The 19,101-nt window shown below is 46.6% G+C and overlaps 1 pseudogene; it reads left to right on the top strand.

The window, feature by feature from the left end:
• The first annotated feature begins 14,735 nt into the window (after nt 1-14,735).
• Nucleotides 14,736-18,064, top strand: LOC123644105 (annotated as a pseudogene).
• Nucleotides 18,065-19,101: the final 1,037 nt, after the last annotated feature.

The following is a 19,101-nucleotide window of genomic DNA, read 5'->3' as shown; positions in this document are numbered from 1 at the left end:
ACTTTGCAGAGAATATGTGTATCATTATGTTTTTTTTTTGTTTTTTTTTTTTTGTTTTTTCAGAAGAGAAAGCTAAGCATAAGAGAGAGTAAGCAAGGTGCCCAAAGTCATATAATTCACAAATGGCAGATCTGGGACTGAAGTTTGATGTTCTTTCTCCCACTCCAAACAGCACCTTGCCCAGGCCTAGAGTCTATTCCTCATTTTCCCCAAACAATGCTACCATCTCCAGAGGGCCCAGCTCTTTGCTAGGGAATTCACTAACTTGTCTGTGAAAATGTAGAAGCAGCTGTCAAAGGATTTCCCAACTCAGGTAAAATATTTGTATTTTGGTGGGTGTCTTCTGTTGACCAGGCCTTTATCCAAAGGGTTCAATGGGTATTTTCAGGTCATGTGTGGTAAATTACATCAACCCAGAGGGCTATTGCTTTTCCTTCTATGTATAAGATTTGGCACACACCTTGAGGCTATGGCCATAAGAGATAAAGGGGAGACATCACAAAATTGTAAAGTTGTCAGCAATCTTTAATTCAGTAGAGTGCAGCCCAGTGACTGGGCCATGGCATCCTACACTTAAGCCCATCTTCTCACCCAGCTAGACTCTGCCACCTGCTCTGGGCCAAGGGGGACCGGTTTAAACTTTCTGGGATGAGCTGAGGGAATATTGAGCTTTTCAGTGACATCCGTGTCTCCTTTGATCTTAAGAACCCAGTGAGGTTGTGTGTGGTAGGTACCATTTTCCCTTCCTAGAGGAGAATGCTAAGAGGTTCAGAAGGCTGAACTCAGGTGCCCAAGATCCCAGACCAGAGAGCAGTGGTGTCCAGACCAATCTCATCCAAGTAGTGCCTCTTCTACTTCTTCCTGCAGACCCTGCACTTCCTGGATAGTGAATGAAGAAACCACACGTTTATCCTCCAGAAGGCTAGGCACTGGCCAGTCCTTGATTCTACAGATGGGACAGTGAATCACGGAGACTGGTGGAACCCACAGGGACCACCCTGACTACCACCACATTGCATTCAGGTGTGGACCCTGGAACTCCACTGTGACATGGGTTTAGAGAGGGCCCAGGGACAAATCCCTCCCCAAATGGAAACTGTGCGAAGCCCTATCTGCCTTTATAGGGAGAAGGGAAGGAAGATAAGGGGTTAACCTACTTATACCCTCTAAGAATGCAAAGGGTTAACTGTGGTTACCATTTTTCCCTAGGACAAGGCAAGAGATTACGGTTTTAAGGCATAGCAGGAAGATTCAGCATAGACGTTAAAAGGAGCTTTCTGACCATGAGGGCCACAAAAAGCTGAAGTAGACTCATACGAAAGGAGAGGAAGCTGGTGCTTTAAAATTTATGGGGAAAAGGTTAGCTGCTGAGTAGGATAGGGTAGCCCATCATGGAGATGAGGAGATTGGAGTCTACACAAACTGCTAGAAGACACCATATAAACAGAAAGTATATCTACACTTATTTTTAATTGAATAATCATTGTTTCCAATTTGGGATGACTTCAACAATGGTTCTTCTTGTATTTCTATTTTGGCTCTCTAGGGGAAATTTGAAGTTTCCTGGTAATATATCATTTTAACCACAGTTTTCCTGAGGCAGTAAGTTTATATGGGAAAATAGTTCACTCTGAATCTTAAAAAAATTTTTTCTATGGTATAATTTGCCATCACACTAAACACACATGTCATTATCTCATAAGCTTATAATTGCTGACTCCTCTAACCCTGACATCTCCAGAACAGGTAGTTCTCCTTCAAAGAACACATCATTGCAATGCCAATACAAAATTTAAGTGCCCTTGTATGACAGGTAGAGAAGTGGGAGGGTAGGGGAAGGAACTGACACCAGGAATAGAGAAATAAAGGACACTGTGACTCTGGACCTCGATGTACTCTCCTGTCCTTCAGATATGCAGATGAGGGTGCAGACGTGTTCCCAGAGGGCATGTGCTCCACACCCTTTCTGGTAGGTGATGGGTTTACATGGGTCCAGCCCTCTCCCCTGTGTTTATGAGATGGCTCCCAGAGGAGCGAGTGTATCTGCGAGGCTAAATCACCAGCCTGCAGGGCTAAACGTGCAGCTACTTTACCCTTAGCTAGCCAGACAGCACAACAATGTAGAAACTGACCGAATCATCCATCATGACTACGTTACAGAATAGAGCAGCACTTCCCAACCTTTCTCACGTTGTGGCACAAAGAGAAAATGATAATACAACATAAGACACCCCAGGATAAACAAATGAGGTTGTTTGCAACTAACCAAGTGGCTCCAGCCACTCCAGGCCTTGCCTGGACACCCAGTGGCTGACGGGCCAATGCTTCGTGCCATCTATTGGGAGGTCTGGAGCAGCGCGGGCGGGAGGGGGCTCTGGAGCCAGATGGCTTGCATTTGAGTTCTGTTCACTCCCTTATGACCTTGGGAGTTACTTAATCTCTCCTTGCCTCAGTTTCCTCACAGATGGAATGGATCAATGATAGTACCTTTTTCAAGGGGCTGTTCTGGGGATTAAATGAGTTAATCCATGTCAAGTGCTCAGAACTGTCTGGCACAGAACGTGCACTGGATAAATGGCCACTGCTGCCGCGGCTGTGTTGACTCCCAGGGCCTGCTTCCCAGAGGGGAGAGCGAGTGTAAACCATGCTGTGCTCCAAATCCAGCCAGACACCGTAGTCAGATGATTCATTGCTTTCTCCAGATCTGTTCCTCTTCTGTTCTTCTCTCGCACTCTCTCTCTCTCACCTTCCTTAATGTGGCTGTGGACACCTAGAGGCAATAGTAAAAGAGGAAAGAGAATTGATCTGGGAGCAGGCATTCACATCCCAATTCCAGTTCTGCTCACTAGTGGTTCCTGCTGGGTAAGTCAACCCACCTCTGACTCAAGCGCCTCATGGGTCGAGCAGTTGGCCAGATGCCTGCAAAGGTCTCTTTCTGCTCTGATGTTCATGGCTGTTCTGTGTTGCAGAAGTACATGCCATAGGGTGTGTTTGTGTGTGTGTGTGGTGGTGGCTGGTGCCTGAAACCACAGCACTGATGTCCAGGACAATTAACACAAATCAAGTTAATGGTTAATGTTTTCTGTGAATCAAAACTCGCCAACACATCCCCCGTTGCAGTAAGAACACACCTTCGATTTGCCGATGTTGCCCTCCAATTGCTGCATTCTAAATTGGAGCCTTTTCCACCTAAAGAATAAATCCATATAAATATGTCTCCTAGGTAACATCTTGTTAGCTTTGTTACTTAAAGCTCTTGAAAATAATAAAACTGCCTTACTTTTTTAAAATAGTAATTCAAACATCTCGCTTAGGCCTCCCACCCGGCTAGCCTGAATTAGTAAAGTATGTTCATTTCTGCTCACATGAGGACATTGGATAAATATATACAGACTTATATTCATCCATAAAAATACATTTTAAAATGCCATTTCCCAGCATCTGGGGTTATTCTTTCCTAACTCTATTTTATTTAGAGGTAGTTATAACATGTACATCCTTTTTTTCTTTTTCTGTGAAGCGGGGTGGGGGGGCGGTTGTAAGGAGGGGTGCTCAGTTTCCTTGTTTGTGTTTGTTGAGACGGAGTCTCACTCTGCTGCCCTGGGTAAAGTGCAGTGGCATCATCATAGCTCACTTCAACCTCCTACTCTTGGGCTCTAAGCGATCCTTCTGCCTCAGCCTCCTGAGTAGCTGGGACTACAGGCGTAAGCCACAATGCCCGGCTGGGTTTTTTTTTTTTGCTTTCTTTTTGGTAAAGACAGGGTCTCATTCTTGCTCAGGCTAGTCTTGAACTCCTGAGTTCAAGCAGTCCTCCCCCCTCGGCCTCCCAGAGTGCTAGGATTACAGGTGTGAGCCACCCAGCCCATGTACATCCTTCTTGCTATTAAAAATTAATACTTGGCCGGGCGCGGTGGCTCACGCCTGTAATCCTAGCCCTCTGGGAGGCCGAGGCGGGTGGATCGCTCAAGGTCAGGAGTTCGAGACCAGCCTGAGCGAGACCCCGTCTCTACTAAAAATAGAAATAAATTATCTGGCCAACTAAAATATATATAGAAAAAAAAAAAATTAGCCAGGCATGGTGGTGCATGCCTGTAGTCCCAGCTACTTGGGAGGCTGAGGCAGGAGGATCGCTTGAGCCCAGGAGTTTGAGGTTGCTGTGAGCTAGGCTGATGCCACGGCACTCACTCTAGCTCAGGCAACAAAGTGAGACTCTGTCTCAAAAAAATTAAAAAAATAAAATAAATAAAATAAAATAAAATAAAAATTAATACTTTAGCCCAAATAGTCACTCATAAACAACAGCCAGAGCAACATCTCTATTTAGTCCTGATCCTGGTGAGAACTCTTTCCCACCTTCATGGTTTGAGGAGAATTTTCTCTCCATTTCTTTCTCCCCCGTCCTCCAGAGAGGATGGTCCTCTGAAGCCGTTTCTCACACCTCCTGGAAACCAGCTGTGGTACTCTTGCAGTCACTCAAGAATGTCCTGGCACAGCCAGGAAGGGAGCTAAGGCAGAGCTGTGTGGCCTGAAGGATTTGGCAGAACAAAGCCCCAGCAATGAGGACCCTGCGGTTTCATGTTGTTTTCACTGACATAATGCCCTTCCTCTGCGAATCCCAGCCCAGGCCTATGTGAGACACACTTTCCCGGAGCCTGGACACCTACCACAGGCTCACATGACTACCCGGCGAGTAGGGCATAGTCTTTGAAGCTTTGGAGAGAGCTCTGACCTGCCCCCTAGGGATGGATGGACCGACAGCCTGGAGTAGAGCCAGCCAACAACTGGGCATCCTCACCGGCTTCATGTGTCAGGCTGCAGGGGCCCAGGGCCAGCAGCAGTGGCACTGAGTCTGCATCCTGGATGGGGACAGGAGGACAAGATGAATGTGGCCAGGACTTTTGTTGCCTGCTGCCTTTGACAAATGACAACAGTTAGGAGAATGAGTTCACCAGAAAAAAAAAATACAACTCACAGTGCAGCCATGGAGCCCTTTGAGCAGAAGTGCATCTCCCTGGTGGCACAGCCATTGTCAGGGCAGAGAGAAACAGGCCCCTGAGGGTGGCCTGGACCCGCCAGGCTTCCCCATGACTTGGTGCCTGTGGCAGGCCGAATAAAGGCCCCTGAAGCTACCCAGGTCCTCATCCCTGGAACTGGTGAATGTTACCTCATATGGCAAAAGGGATGCGGTAGATGTGATTAAGCCAAGGATCTTGAAATGGGGAGATTATCCTGGCTTCGTCTGGGTGGGACCTACGTGTAACCACGAGTATCCTTATAAGAGGAAAACAGAGGGAGATCTGACTACAGAGGAGATGGTCATATGAGGCCGAGGTAGAGCTTGGAGTGATGCACTTTGAAAATGGAGGAAGAGGCCAGGAGCCAAGGAACACAGGCAGCCACTAGAAACAGAAAAAGACAAGGAAGCAGATTCTCCTCCAGAGCCTCCCGAAGGAACCAGCCCTGCTGACACCTTGACTTTAGCCCAGTGAAACTGATTCCAGACTTCCATCTCCAGAACTGTAAGAGTATAAATTTGTATTGCAATGAGTCACTAAGTTTGTAGTCATTTGTTCCAGCAGCCTTCGGTAATGCAGACAGTTCCCAAGTGCGGGAGGTGCCCCACTTGCAGGGCCTCCCTCAGTGGCAGACAGACTCTGAGGGACAAAGGGAGCCCGGTGCCCTCTGGGCAGATCTGCCCACAGACCTGCATCTTTGGCCAGTGCCGGAAGTGGTCAGGGCAGGGATAGGGGAGGAAATAGACATTTATTGAGCACTTACTATATGCTTCACAGTTCAATACTCTTATTTAACAACCCTCACAGCAACCTTGTAAGACACATGTGAGCACTCCATTTTCTGATGGAAGATAGTGAGCTCAGAGACTTCTGGCCACCTGCCCAAGGTCACACAGTTGGTCAGAAGCAGTTCCCCCGGGGAAGTTTATCTGTGGCTTCCCTCCAACCCTGCCCTGTGTACCCCTTCCTTAGGAATCCTCCAAAGTGAGAGATTGGGTGAGGCAGTTACTATGGCTACAGTTCCAAGGAGTTCACTCATTCATTCACTAAACATTTAGCCAGCACCTCCCAAGTGTGAGCCCCTGTGCAGTGGGGAAAGGGCCCATCCTGCCGCAGGTCACACACAAGCCAGGAACAGACTTTTACAAGACAAGCTCTGTCAGCATTTCCCTCTAAAAGTCCACAGCCCACCTTGGATAAGCACAGAGCACAGAGGCCTACGCACAGTCACAATGAGAATTATTTTATTTTACCAAGGAGGAGCTAAAGCTTGGCCTTGTTGGTAACTTGTTGGGACAGAAGGAAAAGGGACTGGCCTTCTTCAGGCAGAGGGCGATGCTTCTGGCTTTCCAGGAGGTGTGCGCAAGTTCGCACTGGGCCCCAACACTCTCAGTCTCCTCCCTGCACACCAAGGGCGAGTACTGGTTAGTGCATGGCCGGTGTGTGAGTGCAGGCTCTGGCCTGTAGAGCAGTTCTGCCAACCTTCATCCAGGGTTTATCTTGGACTTTGCTTCTCACACCTCACCCTCTGTGGAGGCAAGAGCAGGACCTACTGCTTGCGGCTTTGTCAGCCGCTCTGTATCTGGGTAACAGGAAGGCACCCCTAGCTTTTGACTGGGTGTCCCTTTTTTATGTCCTCTCCCAGCAATGATGCTGACTTTGTGTCCCATTTGGCTTTCTATTGTTGGCTGTTTCGGAGAGGATGCTTTTAGTTGCAAATAATGAAAAATTCAATGCAAACTGACTCAAATAATCAAGGTGTTTATATGAGCATCCTCTACCAGGGGTGGGGAACCTGCAGCCTTCTGGATCCTTGAGTGCAGCCTTTTGACTGAATCCAAATTTTACAGAACAAATCCTTTTGTTAAAGGGATTTGTTCTGTGAAGTCTGGATTCGGTCGAGGGGCTGCACTTAGGGACCTGGAGGGCCACATGTGGCCTTGAGGCCTCAGGTTCCCCACCTCTGCCAGCTAAACTAAAAGTCTAGGAGTAGGGCTGGCCTCTGGGGAGGACTGTTCTAGTGCCCAAACAGGGCGACCAGGCTGGGTTTTTTTCTCTCCATTTCTCAGCTTCATTTCCTTATCAGGCTCCACCCACATGAGGTTCTCTGCTCAGGACCCAAGAGCGCTGCCAGCAGTCCCCAAAACCGAGTCTTGGCCCAGTTGGGCAGACCAGGGTGGTGGTCCCGCCTGGGAGCCAATCAGGAAGGCCAGGAGAAACAGCACTGATCGGTTTTTGTTTTGTTTTTTTAGCACCGACCATGTGGTCCCTGCCTCCCACTGGGGGAAAAAGGATGACTTCCTACAGGACTTGGGAGTATGGTTAGGAAGGGGAAGGGGAGAATGGATAGATATCGGAGAGCCAATCAATAAATGTCTACTAAATATCTCAAAACCCAGAGGGTTTTGTTGTTGTTTTGATCTTAAATGAACAAATTTTCTCCCCTTCTTACGACTTCCTCGGAGTGAATAATCTTGCAGGGGCTTCCTTAATTGGGTACTTAGGATATCTCACACTCCTGAACACTCTGCTGAACAGATTTCTTCATTAGGCTTCGGGAGCTTGAGATGCCAGCTCTTCCCTGTGTTTTCTGTCTGTGCTTCCCCTAAAGGAACCAGGGCTGCAATATTGCCCTTGATTAATCACAGGCTAATTATCTAGTTTGTGGATTATCACAACCCCTCCTTTTCTTTCCACATCCTGCTGCCTTTTAGCCACCCCCCTGCTCATTAACAAGCTGCCTGAAAGGAGGAGACGGGGTGGGGGTGGAGTGGAGTATGTAGAACTCCAAATCAGTCCATTTAGCTCCTTACCAACCCTGGCAAAAATTTTTGGGGAGGAAATTGGAAGGGAATGGTGGTTTGAGATGATCTTGAATTTCCATTATCTGTGATTACCTGATTGACTCCTGCCCCACACCCCTCCCCCTATCCCCATCCTCCTTAGAGATGTTGAAAACAGCTGAATCCAGAAAAGGCACTTTCCTAGACACACAGACATTTCGATGGTTTCATTCCTGTTCTCTCATTTCCTAGGTATGTCAAATAACTTTTTATAAAAACCTTTTCTAAAAAATTAAGACAACTGTTTTTGAGACCTGTTGATAACAGCTCAACCCCACTGTCCAAGCTGAGAACTCAGATCCCGCCTCTCAGTTTCCCAGTGGGTAGGAGTCAGAGAAGCACAAAAGCCCTTGCTACGTCAGGGGGTTGGGGACAGGGTGGATACACACATCCCTCCCAGCAAGCCGAAGTGCTTACATCACCTTCACTGAGCAGTGATCACTATTTCCACCCACCACCCACATTGAACTAGATTCCCCCTAACTCTGGCATAGGCTAGACAGGAATTGGTAATGACCTCCTAAGTTTTTGATCTCCTTAGTAGAATTCAAACAAAAAGGAAAGGATATCATTTCTAATTTTTAGAGAGCGATGTTTTACTCCAACATCTAAAAACAAAGTCCATTTCCCTATAGGTTTGCCTTTCTCCTCACCATACCTGGTGGAACAGAGACCTCCACCTCAGCTACTAGGCGAGAGCAGTCAGGGTGGTTATTAGAGAAACGCAGCTCTTTCATGGCGTCCTATGAGAGCAGCTGAGAGGCTTTAGGTTTAATAACGAACCTGGGCTGGGCGTGGCCGCTCATGCCTGTAATCCCAACACTTTGGGAGGCCAAGGAGGGAGGATCCCTTGAGCCCGGGAGTTTGAGGCTGCAGTGAATTATGATGATGCCACTGCTCTCTAGTCTGGGCAACAGAGCGAGACTCTGTCTCAAAAAAAAAAAAAAAAAGTAGGGGTTAGGGGCTGGCACTTCCTTTCACCAGCAACATGGCCTGGCCTAAGTGACCTGCATGTTTAGAGGTAGAGAGTTAAGTTAAGCATTGACAACCTCTCCCAGCAGTGTTTAGAAGGGTCATAAGCAACCTGTCCCCCCGGCAATGCTGGCAATGACTGTTCTCATGGCAGCATCATGCAGTGCTGGGCTGAAAAACAGAAAAACTGGGCTCCAGATCCCACTCTGCTCCTAGCCCTGTGGCCCACGGAGGCAAGTAACAGGGTTTCTGAGCTTTAGTTCTCTCCTCTGGAAATGTGAACCTCAACAAACCTCACAGGGTGGTTTTGAGGATCAGATGCACTGCAGTAGTCTCCCTCACCGACTGTTTGGCTTTCCGTGGTGTCAGTTACCCACAGTCAACCATGGTCTGAAAATATTAAATAGAAAGTTCTGGAAATAAACAATTTACAATTTAAATTGCACACTGTTCTGAATAGCATTATGAAACCTCCCGCCACCTTGCACCCTCCTTCCCAGGACGTGAATCATCCCTTTGTCCAGCGTCTCCACACAGTACGTGCCCCCTGCCTGTCAGTCACTTGCCCCAGTAATAGGCACCAGGCACTGTGCTAAGGACTGTACATGCACAACATTAGACGATCCTTATCTGTAGGTGATATCAGAATAATAGTTGTTGCTGTTATTATTACCCCATTTTTACAAGGAAAGAAACTGAAGCCCAGAAAAGATTAGTAAATGTAACTTTCCCCAAGTCATATAGCTAATAAGAGACAGTGCCAGATCTCAAAACAAGCGGGACTGCCTGCATCATCTAACCACTGCGCTTTCCTGCCTCTCCACTCCCTTTCCCAGAAGGCCCTCGGGGGACAGTCAGGCCTGCCTTTTCTAGAGAGGCAAAGCTGTGGAAAGGCTAGAGCTTCCTTCCTGGATCTGGGTGCTCCCTCCTTAGAGTGGTGTGGTTCTCTGAGCCCCATAAGTTTCACTCCGGACCTGTAGATGACAGTCTGCTCCCCACGACCAACAGGTTCACAGATAAACTGATGCCCAGGAGGGAAGCAGACCCTTCCATCAGCCAGGTCTCAGAAACCTGAGGATTAATTGCCCTGCAAGCAGCTTGTTAGAGGCTGTGTTGGCAGATGAGGAGAGCAGCAAAAGAACCAGCCAATTAAGCAGCCAATGGTGCTGAACTAAATGTGACCTCGGACTTAATTGTGGATGTTGTTTCTCAGCAGTTTCTCACCAGTCTGGGTTTGGGGGAAAGAAAGAGAAGAGTGAGGGGAGGGTGAGTGTCAAGGGGAGGGTCCTGTCTGTAGGGGCGCAAGACTCCCATTTCTTTCTTAAGGGGACAGTAGCATCAAAGATTCAGGGATTTCCGGCACAGGAAAGTTGAGGACAGGTGGCCTTCTCTCTGCTGTATCCCCGGGGCAGCAGGCAGGTGGAAGGCCTGGGCTTAGATGACAAAGGGACAGGTCCTTGTCAGTTGAGTGAAACATTTCCAGACAGGCTGGAGACCCAGACTCAGGGTCACGTCTCTAATGGGGAGGAGGAGACCCAGCTAGAGGCAGGAGCTGGCCTACACTTTACAGAGAGCTCACACAGTTTCAGAAAGTTTTCTTTCCTCTCTACTCCTGCCACCAGCTTGGTGATTAGGGAGCCCTAGGTCCCATCCGTACTCTGTCAGTAAAGTACTTGGAGCACCATGTCCAGGTTGTGGGCCTGGAGAATAGTGGGACTGGGGGCTCAGATGGAGATGGGGACAGTAACGCCTCCATATCTAGGGGGACCAGCCAATCCGGCTGCTTCCCACCGCCTTTGTGCAGCTGTGGGGGTGTGCTGCTTGGACCTCCCCTCGAGAAACAACCCGCCGCTCAGCTGCAGTGAGCTGACAGCCTTCAGGACCCAGCCCAGCGCTGAGGCCACGTCTTCCCGGGGAGCCCCAGCCAATGACTGGGTGTGGCGGGGTGGGAAGCAGGGTGGGGTGTGAGGGCCGAGTGTCTCTGCCAGCGTGGAGCTCCCCATGGGGTCAGCTGAGAGTTCGTCAGATCCGCAATGTGTTCTGAGACTCTCCCTACCCAGTGCTGCTTCCTCACCCGTTTATCTTTCACGGGCATTACCCCCAACGGACCTCTCACACTTGACTCTGTCTTAGCGTCTGCTTCCCAGGGATGGGGTTTAGGACACGCTACCCCAAAATGTGGCACCTTGGCACTTGAGGAAACAGCAGGAAGCAGGTCATAAAGCCTAGGAAGGTCACTCTCACCTTCCTTTTCACCCTTCGCCCCTGAAGCAGGTCGTAAGACTCTTCTCAGAGAGGTGCCTGCCCTGTACCTGGGGGAAAAGAAAATCCTTATCTCTGAAGACGCAGAGACACAGAGGAGAATCTGACCAGACAGGCCTTGCTAAGGTCCCCCCAGTTTATTACCATTAGATCAGACCACCCTTGTCCAATCATCCTTCTCCATGACTCCACCTCTTCATCAAACTTAGCATAAAATATACAAGTTTGCCTGTTTCTTTTGGTCTTCATTTCCTTATGAAGACTCTCATGTCACATAAAGCTTATCTTAAATGAATTTGTCTGCTTCTCTCCTGTTAATCTGTCTTTGGTTATAGTGTCTTCAGCTATGAACCCAGCAATGGGTGAAGAAAGAAATCTGTTCCTCCCTTGCACAGAACGCCCAACTCACACAGCCTCCTCCTGGGGGTGTGTCCCAAACCCAAACGGCTGTTTCTTTCTCCCCTGCTTCTCAGCCCTATTCGGATTCCACACAGATGTCCCCTCCCTGCTTACTCTTTCCTGTGTCCTACCGAGCAGGCAGTGTGTGGCCTGGGGCTCAGCCAATCAGTGCCTGCCACGTCTTCTCCCAAATCCCAGACACAGAAAATCAAATAGGTGCCAAAACTTGGGCACTTCTAGTCAACAAAGGGGTAAACATCACAAGCTGGAGAAAGTGTTTTTAGCTTTTAAAGGCGAGACTCGGAGTTTGCAGTCATCGGACAAAGCAGACATTGACTGAGTGCCTCCACAGTAAGTAAGGCACAAAGGTAAGGCGAGGAGCCTGACTTTGGAGGAGACAGCACTGTGCGGACGAGGGTAGGTGCTGCGGACACATGGAGAGTAGGAAGCACCAGAGGTACAACAGGCCAGGGAACCCAGAGCAGCGAGAGAGTAACTCAGCTTGTGAGGACCCTAGGAGGACTTCTTAATACGTGCATTTGGGTTTGGCCCTAAAAGACAGGAAGGGTGGGGCATTATAAACAGAGAGGGGGCAGAGATTCAGGGTCAGGAGAGGACAGGAGGACTCAGGGCACAGTAAACAGCCCAGCGTGCCTGGAGCACATGGTGTTTTGAAGACAAAGTTAGAACGATAAGGTATATTTAAATAATGGAGGACCTTGAATGCCTAGGATATTTGAATTTTATTCTGTTTGTACTGGGGAGCCATGAAGATATGCCAACAGAGGGGTGATATGATCAGATCAGGGTTTTAGAAATATAGGTTGTTGGCAGGACAAAGGGATAGAGCTTGGAGATGGGCAGAACAGTTAAAGGCTATTCCATCAGTGAGAACAAGAATGATGAGGGCCTGACTGGGTCAGAGAAGTGGCCAGCCATGGTAAAGAGGAAAAGGATTGGAAATTTATTGCAGAGAAGAATAACCAACGAGATTGGATATGGGGCAAGCAGTTGAAGAGAAGACACAGGAGTCACGAGTCTGAATGATCTACTGAAGGACCTCAGAACAGGGTTGAGGGTTGAGGGTGGGAGGAAGAGTATGGGTTGGCACTCACTGAGACTGAGATGAAAACAGTTGGGCCTGGAGTTCTGGAGTCTTGGAGAAGGACCAGATCAAAGACACAATTCTGGAAGTCATTCCCACTGTCATCTTCACACTTCTGGTTCAGGTGCTGGAAAGGAGACAGAGAAAGAGAAAAGAGAAGAGAATCCAAGACCAGCTCATGTCCAGTAAATGGGACAGCCTCCAAGTACTGGAGCATGAGTCCAGAGTGACTGACATGAGACCACCGGAGTGCAGTGGGGCAGAAGCTCTGAAAAAAGCTCCAACTGGAGGGCATGGTCGGCAATATCAGACGTTATAGGAAGTCACGAGGGATGTGGACCCTTGACAGGCTGCCACGTGAAGAGCACGGGTGGGGGTGGCCTTGGACAGAGTAGCTGCAGCAGAGAGCTGCCGGCAGAAGACAGCTTAGCTGGGTCGAGGCCTGAGCTGAAGGCAGGAAAATGAGGTAGCAAGTGCTGACCCCTCTTGTAAATAGTTTGTTGAGGACAAAAGGAGAGGCGTCAGTCTTAAGTTTATGTAATAACAAGTTCCAAAGAGTTATTTATCTAAGAGCATAATTTTTTTTAACCTTTTATTTAAAAATAATTTCAAACATGCAGAAAAGTTGCAAGAATATAAATTGTACATAGAACACCCATCTACTTTTTACCCAGACTCATATTTTGCCCATTTGTTTCGTCATCTAGTCTCTTGCTGTCTCTGTTCTATATAGATACATACACATACATATGCAAATATATGATTATACATAGCTCTACATGTATATATATTTACATATATATGTAAAATATTTCTCTGAACCATCTGAGAATAAGTACAGTTGACCCTTGAACAACACAGGGGTTAGGGGCATCGACCCTCTACATAGTCAAAAATCTGCTTGTAACTTTTGCCTCCCCCAAAACGTACTTACTAATAGCCTACTGCTGATTGGAAACCTTACTGACAACATAAACAGTCGATGAACACATTATTTGTACACTATATTTATTATATACTGTATTCTTACAATAAAGTAAGCTAGAGGAAAAGTGTTGTCAAGAAAATCATAGGAAAATGTGTTTACTGCTCATTAACTGGAAGTGGATCCTCACGAAGGTCTGCATCCTCGTCGTGTTCATGCTGAGTAGACTGAGGAGCAGGAGGAAGAGGAGGGCTTGGTCTTGCTGTCTCAGGGGTAGGAGGGGGAAAGGAGGTGGAGAGGAGGCAGGAGAGTCAGGCACACTTGATGTAACTTTTATTGAAAAGAATCCACATATAAGTGGACCCACACAGTCCAAACCTGTGTTGTTCAAAGGTCAACTGTATATACTTCATGACCCGAAAAAATGTCAGTGTGTATTTACTAAGAATAAAGAGATTCTCTTACATAACTACAGTGTATTATCAACTTTATTAAATTTAACATTGTTACAGTCTTTTTTTCAATTGACCCAATAATGTTCTTTATAGTAAAGGAGAGAAAAAGTAACATATTTTCCTTACTCATCACAAGGTTCATGGCCAAGGCCTTTATAACAAAAACATTAACAAGAGGAAAGCATACAAATTTATTTAATGTAAGTCTTATGTGACAAGAAAGCTTTCATAAATGATGACCCAAAGGAACAGGGAAACCTGTGTGTTTTTATGCTTGGGTCTGATGAAGAGATGGTGGCCGTGGAGAAGTATGATTGATAAGGGGAGTATGATGTCATGGTAATAAGCTGGAAGGAAACTTAGCAAGGCTTGTTTGTTCAGATCCTTTTCCATGTCCCTGTGTCTTCAGAAATAAGGACATTTCTTTCCTCCAGGTATAGACCTCTCAAATGCAGGTCTCGTGGCCTTCCCCAGAGAAAGGCCAGGGAATTCTTTTACGGCTTGCTTCAGGGGAGAAGGGCAGGAGAAGGTCAGAAAGACTTTCCTCTTTCTGCTGTTTTCTCAAATTCCAAGATGCCATATTTTGGGGTAGTGTGTCCTGAACCCCATCAATGGCATTTCCCTGACAAACAGCAGTGAGTGTACAAGCTGGTCTTTCTTCCTAGGTTCTTAGCAGTTGTAGCCCCTGGGGTTGGTGGGCAGGGGCATGGAGGGGGAGCTTCTTCATTAGCAGCCACTTAAACCATATATCAGTTGCCAATGGCCCTAGTTCCTGAGAACAAGCACAGGATATGGGTCTACCTAGGAGGTGAGCAGACATCACAAAGCAGAATTGTGAATAGGTTAAGCTAGGCTGAACTTCCTGTCTGCTAAACTCAGGCGTGTTGATTGGAAGAACTTTCTCTTTCCCTTGCCAGATTTACACACACACACACACACACACACACACACACACACACACACAAATTGTCACTCTCCTTAGGCTTGTTCAGCAGAGTAAACAGCACTTTCCTTTACATTGGTCCTGTATTCTCTTTAGGCAAGGTTGCATTTCAGAGTCTGTGTTAGTACATCCATATCAATGAAAATGGACCCTCCCTGGAATCCAAAGCCATCCCAAGGACTTTATCATTTGCTTAAAGGAACATCCCGTTGAACCCCTTCTAGAAGGATGGTTGTTTCCCCACCATCCCTGGCCATGAGAAAGGTGTAAGGTTTTCATCCTTCTTAAGGCTGTTTACTTCCTAAACTGTTTATTTCTAACTCTGAGCCAGAATATACCTGGTACTTTATCCACTACAGATATAAAAATCAACCTGAAAGGAGACACAAACAGGGGTGTTTCTGACCTAAATACAGTTAGTAGGATTATTGGGCAATACAGAAGTTTGTTGTCCTTAACATCTGTCTTTCTGATCTTGGCAATCCCCCTATCTCAGTTGATATGCTTCTTTTTACCTGATGACAATTATACACGTATCCCATTGTATTTCCTATCTTGCCTTGGCTGCCAGAAAGCTCAGAGTTAAATTTAGTATTCAATTACAACAAATATATTACCACAGATTTTTCTTCTATTTACATCTCCATATTATATCTCTATGTGTCCCTATGTGTAGCTCTCTATTTACATATGGTTTTATTTACATGTGTTTTTAATATTAAATGTCCTAAAATCATTTTTGGAAGCAAATGGGGTGTGCCTCATAAATAGGAAGTTCCTCTCAGAACACTTGTCTCATGCGGCTACTTATTTACTCACCCGTTCCATATATAAAAGCAAGTCCAAGACATTTTCTCCCGTGACTGTAACTACCTTTCCCGGTCCCAACTATAAATGGCCTTGACACAGAAGACAATTTGTTAAAATAGAAACGTCTCTCTTTGGATTACATCCCGAGTCTTGGTGTTTATTTAATTTCTTCTGAGGAATTTGGGTCTGATGCTGACAGAAGCCAAAGAGAATGCTGGTCCGGAGATGATGATTTTTGTAAGAGAGGAGAGAAAAACCTGACCTGGGGAGGGAGGTGCTCCCCCAGCCACACCAGAGAACGGGGCGCAGGGCAGCGGGCAGCGTTCCTCACGCGTGACCTTCGCTTTAGCAGTGTGGACTCCTTATTGATCGCTGGCTCAGGCCTAAAGAGTGGGGCCAAGAACAAGGACAGACAGGTCTGTGAGGAACTTTCCAGCCGTTTCCTCTGTGGCAGAGAAAACATCCAGAGTCAGGGAAGACACTCTGATGGCTGGTTCTGGAACTGCCACTTGCACTTGCAAGCTAGGATCCCCAAACTTTCCCCGTGCTTTTAAGATAAGCTAGAGAACTTATAAAAGAGATCTGTTAGTGGGGTCATGAGTAAGAATAATAACATCTGACACTTGTATGAACCAGCCAGATGCCACGTGCTGCTCTAAGCACTTACACACATGCCCACACGTATACACACAAGTATATATCTATCCATAACGTAGGCAGATCAATATTATCCCCATTTTACAGAGAAGGAAACTGAGTCCCAGAGAGGGTAATTTGCCTAGAGTTACACACCAAATAAATGACAGAAGTGGCCCGTGTACTTCAGAAGTCTGGCTTCAAAGTCACATCTTTCACATGGCCCCGCCCCAGGTGAGCAGCAGGATACAGACCATCTGAGTCTCAGGTAAGATACGATACTGGTTCCAAGCCCCTGAGAAGCCCAGAGAAGACCTGCTCAGCCCATTGTCTTCACCATGGCCAGAAATGATAAAAAATGTGCAGATTGAGAATCTAGTTATGTCTCTTTTGAAGAATCTCAGAAACATTGCCCTTCAAACTTCTAAGAATCAGGTGAGGAGGCTTCAGAACACTTATTCACTCAAAACACATTTATGAGGGGCCTATTGCATGCCGGTTCTAGAAGTATAATGACTCAGACCCGGTGGGCCCTGCACTCAGGACACTGCTAGTCCCACGACATGAGGAAAGGGAGAGGAGAGGGAAGGACGCTTCTCCCAGCATGGGAAGGCCTGAGCTGTGGTCCTGTCCTGCCATTAACCGGCTCGTGGCCTCACTTGATTCCTCTGGACCTCAGCTTCTAGAGCTGAAAGTGAGGAGTGGGAGGAAGAGGACAGGACCTGCACTTCTGGCTCTAAAATTTGATTCTGGTGGTGGTTGCTGTTAATGCTTTTAACTAACATTTACAAACATCTTCTTTGTGCCAGGCATTGAGACAGGTGCTGTCACATACATCTCTAAGTTTTCAAACAAGTGTCAAAGACAAAATATACCAGACAATTAAGATTTTTTCTTTGTTTGTTTTTAAGAGAGAGTCTCACTCTGTTGCCTGGGCTAGAGTGCCGTGGCATCAGCCCAGCTGACAGCAACCTCAAACTCCCGGGCTTAAGCAATCCTCCTGCCTCGGCCTCCCAAGTAGCTGGGACTACAGGCATTTGCCACCATGCCTGGCTAATTACTTTTTTCTCGCTCTTGCTCAGGCTGGTCTCGAAGTCCTGAGCTCAAACGATCCACCTGCCTCGGCCTCTCAGAGTGCTAGGATTACAGGCGTGAGCCACTGTGCCCGGCCCCAAGAAGATGATTTTATTCAGGCTGTTGTAACAAGGAGAATGTTCATTAATGAAAAAAGAGTTAAAAATATACCACTCTTCCCTTTCACAGGGAGGTGCCCAAGGCTAAGAAGGAAGCCAAAGCCACAGCAAAGGTTTTGAAGGCCAAGAAGGCAGTGCTGAAAAGGGACCCACAGCCACCAAAAAGATCTGCAGTCACATTCCGGCAGCCCAAGACACCACACCACGCCTCCAGAGGCAGCCCCAATGTCCTCAGAAGAGCGCCCCCAGGAGAAACAAGCTTGACCACTATGCCATCCTCATCTGACCGCTGAGTCTGCCATGAAGAAGACAGAAGACAACCACAGCCTCGTGTTCATTGTGGATGTCAAGGTCAACAGGCACCAGATCAAACAGGCTGTGAAGATGCCTATGACATTGATGTGACCAAGGTCAACACCCTGATCAGGCTGAAGGAGAGAAGACACAGGAGACTGGCTTCTGACTATGATACTTAGGATGTTGCCAAGAAAACTAGAATCATCTAAACTGAGTCCAGCAGGCTAATTCTAAGAATGTATCTTTTCACCATAAATAAATAAATAAATACCTGCAGATGTGAGCTCACTCTGACCTTCCTTCTGTTTCTTAAAAGCAGAAGATGAAATTCTCACGTTGAAAGACGCCCTCCCTATACTAGGAGAGCAACATTCTTATTATCAAGGTCGAACAGTGAAGACCTTATTAAAATAACTCTCATCTTTAGCTTCCCCACATAATGTAGCTGCTTTTTCACAACTTACTATTCTTTGTCCAATTCAGTATAGAAGTAATTGACACTGGCTGCTTCTTTGGGTCTTCATTTCCTTAGGAAGTCTCCCATGCCACGTAAAACTTGTATTAAATAACTTTGTATGCTGTTCTCCTGTTGATCTGTCTTATGTCAATTTAATTCTCAGGCCCAGGCCAAAAAAAAAAATTCCTGACAGCGTAGAGGTAAAATTTTTGTCTCCCCATATAGTATCAAAGAAAAGGAAGGGGACCTGGGGTTTTACAGAGGCAGGTGGGCAAGGGAGTCACGTGGAAGGATTATCTTAGAATATTCAACAGCAGGGTCCTTTGCAGTTACTCATTTCCAGAGCACAAAAGGTTGGGGAATGAGGATTTCTTAATTGTTGCTGTTTTCCAAGAACACAGGGCTTAGGTAAAGTTCAATGTTGTCACAGGGGACAGACGCATATTTCCAGGGTCACAAATGGATAACCAGGAGTATCTAAAACCACAGCATAAACATGGAAAGCCTTCCCAAAATATTCTAGTATTCAAGTATTTTTACTTGAAAGTGTGGGGGCAGAATCATTATTTTATGTAAAACAAACACTTAAAGAAAAGAATGAAAATATTTATGATTTTAAAGATAAAATCTTCAAAGGAATTTCTAGTTCCCTAGGGCTAAATTTCTAGCTCTGCCTCTCTTAACTATTTGGGGGTACCTATGTACCCCCAAAAGTTTTAGAAGCACTGATCACTTATTCTGTTGAATTTTCATAACGACTCTTTGATATACATATGCTTTTTATCAAAG

This window comes from Lemur catta, chromosome 8, assembly GCF_020740605.2.
Source record: "Lemur catta isolate mLemCat1 chromosome 8, mLemCat1.pri, whole genome shotgun sequence".
NCBI lineage: Eukaryota > Metazoa > Chordata > Mammalia > Primates > Lemuridae > Lemur > Lemur catta.
This window is presented reverse-complemented; position numbering and strand designations above follow the sequence as displayed.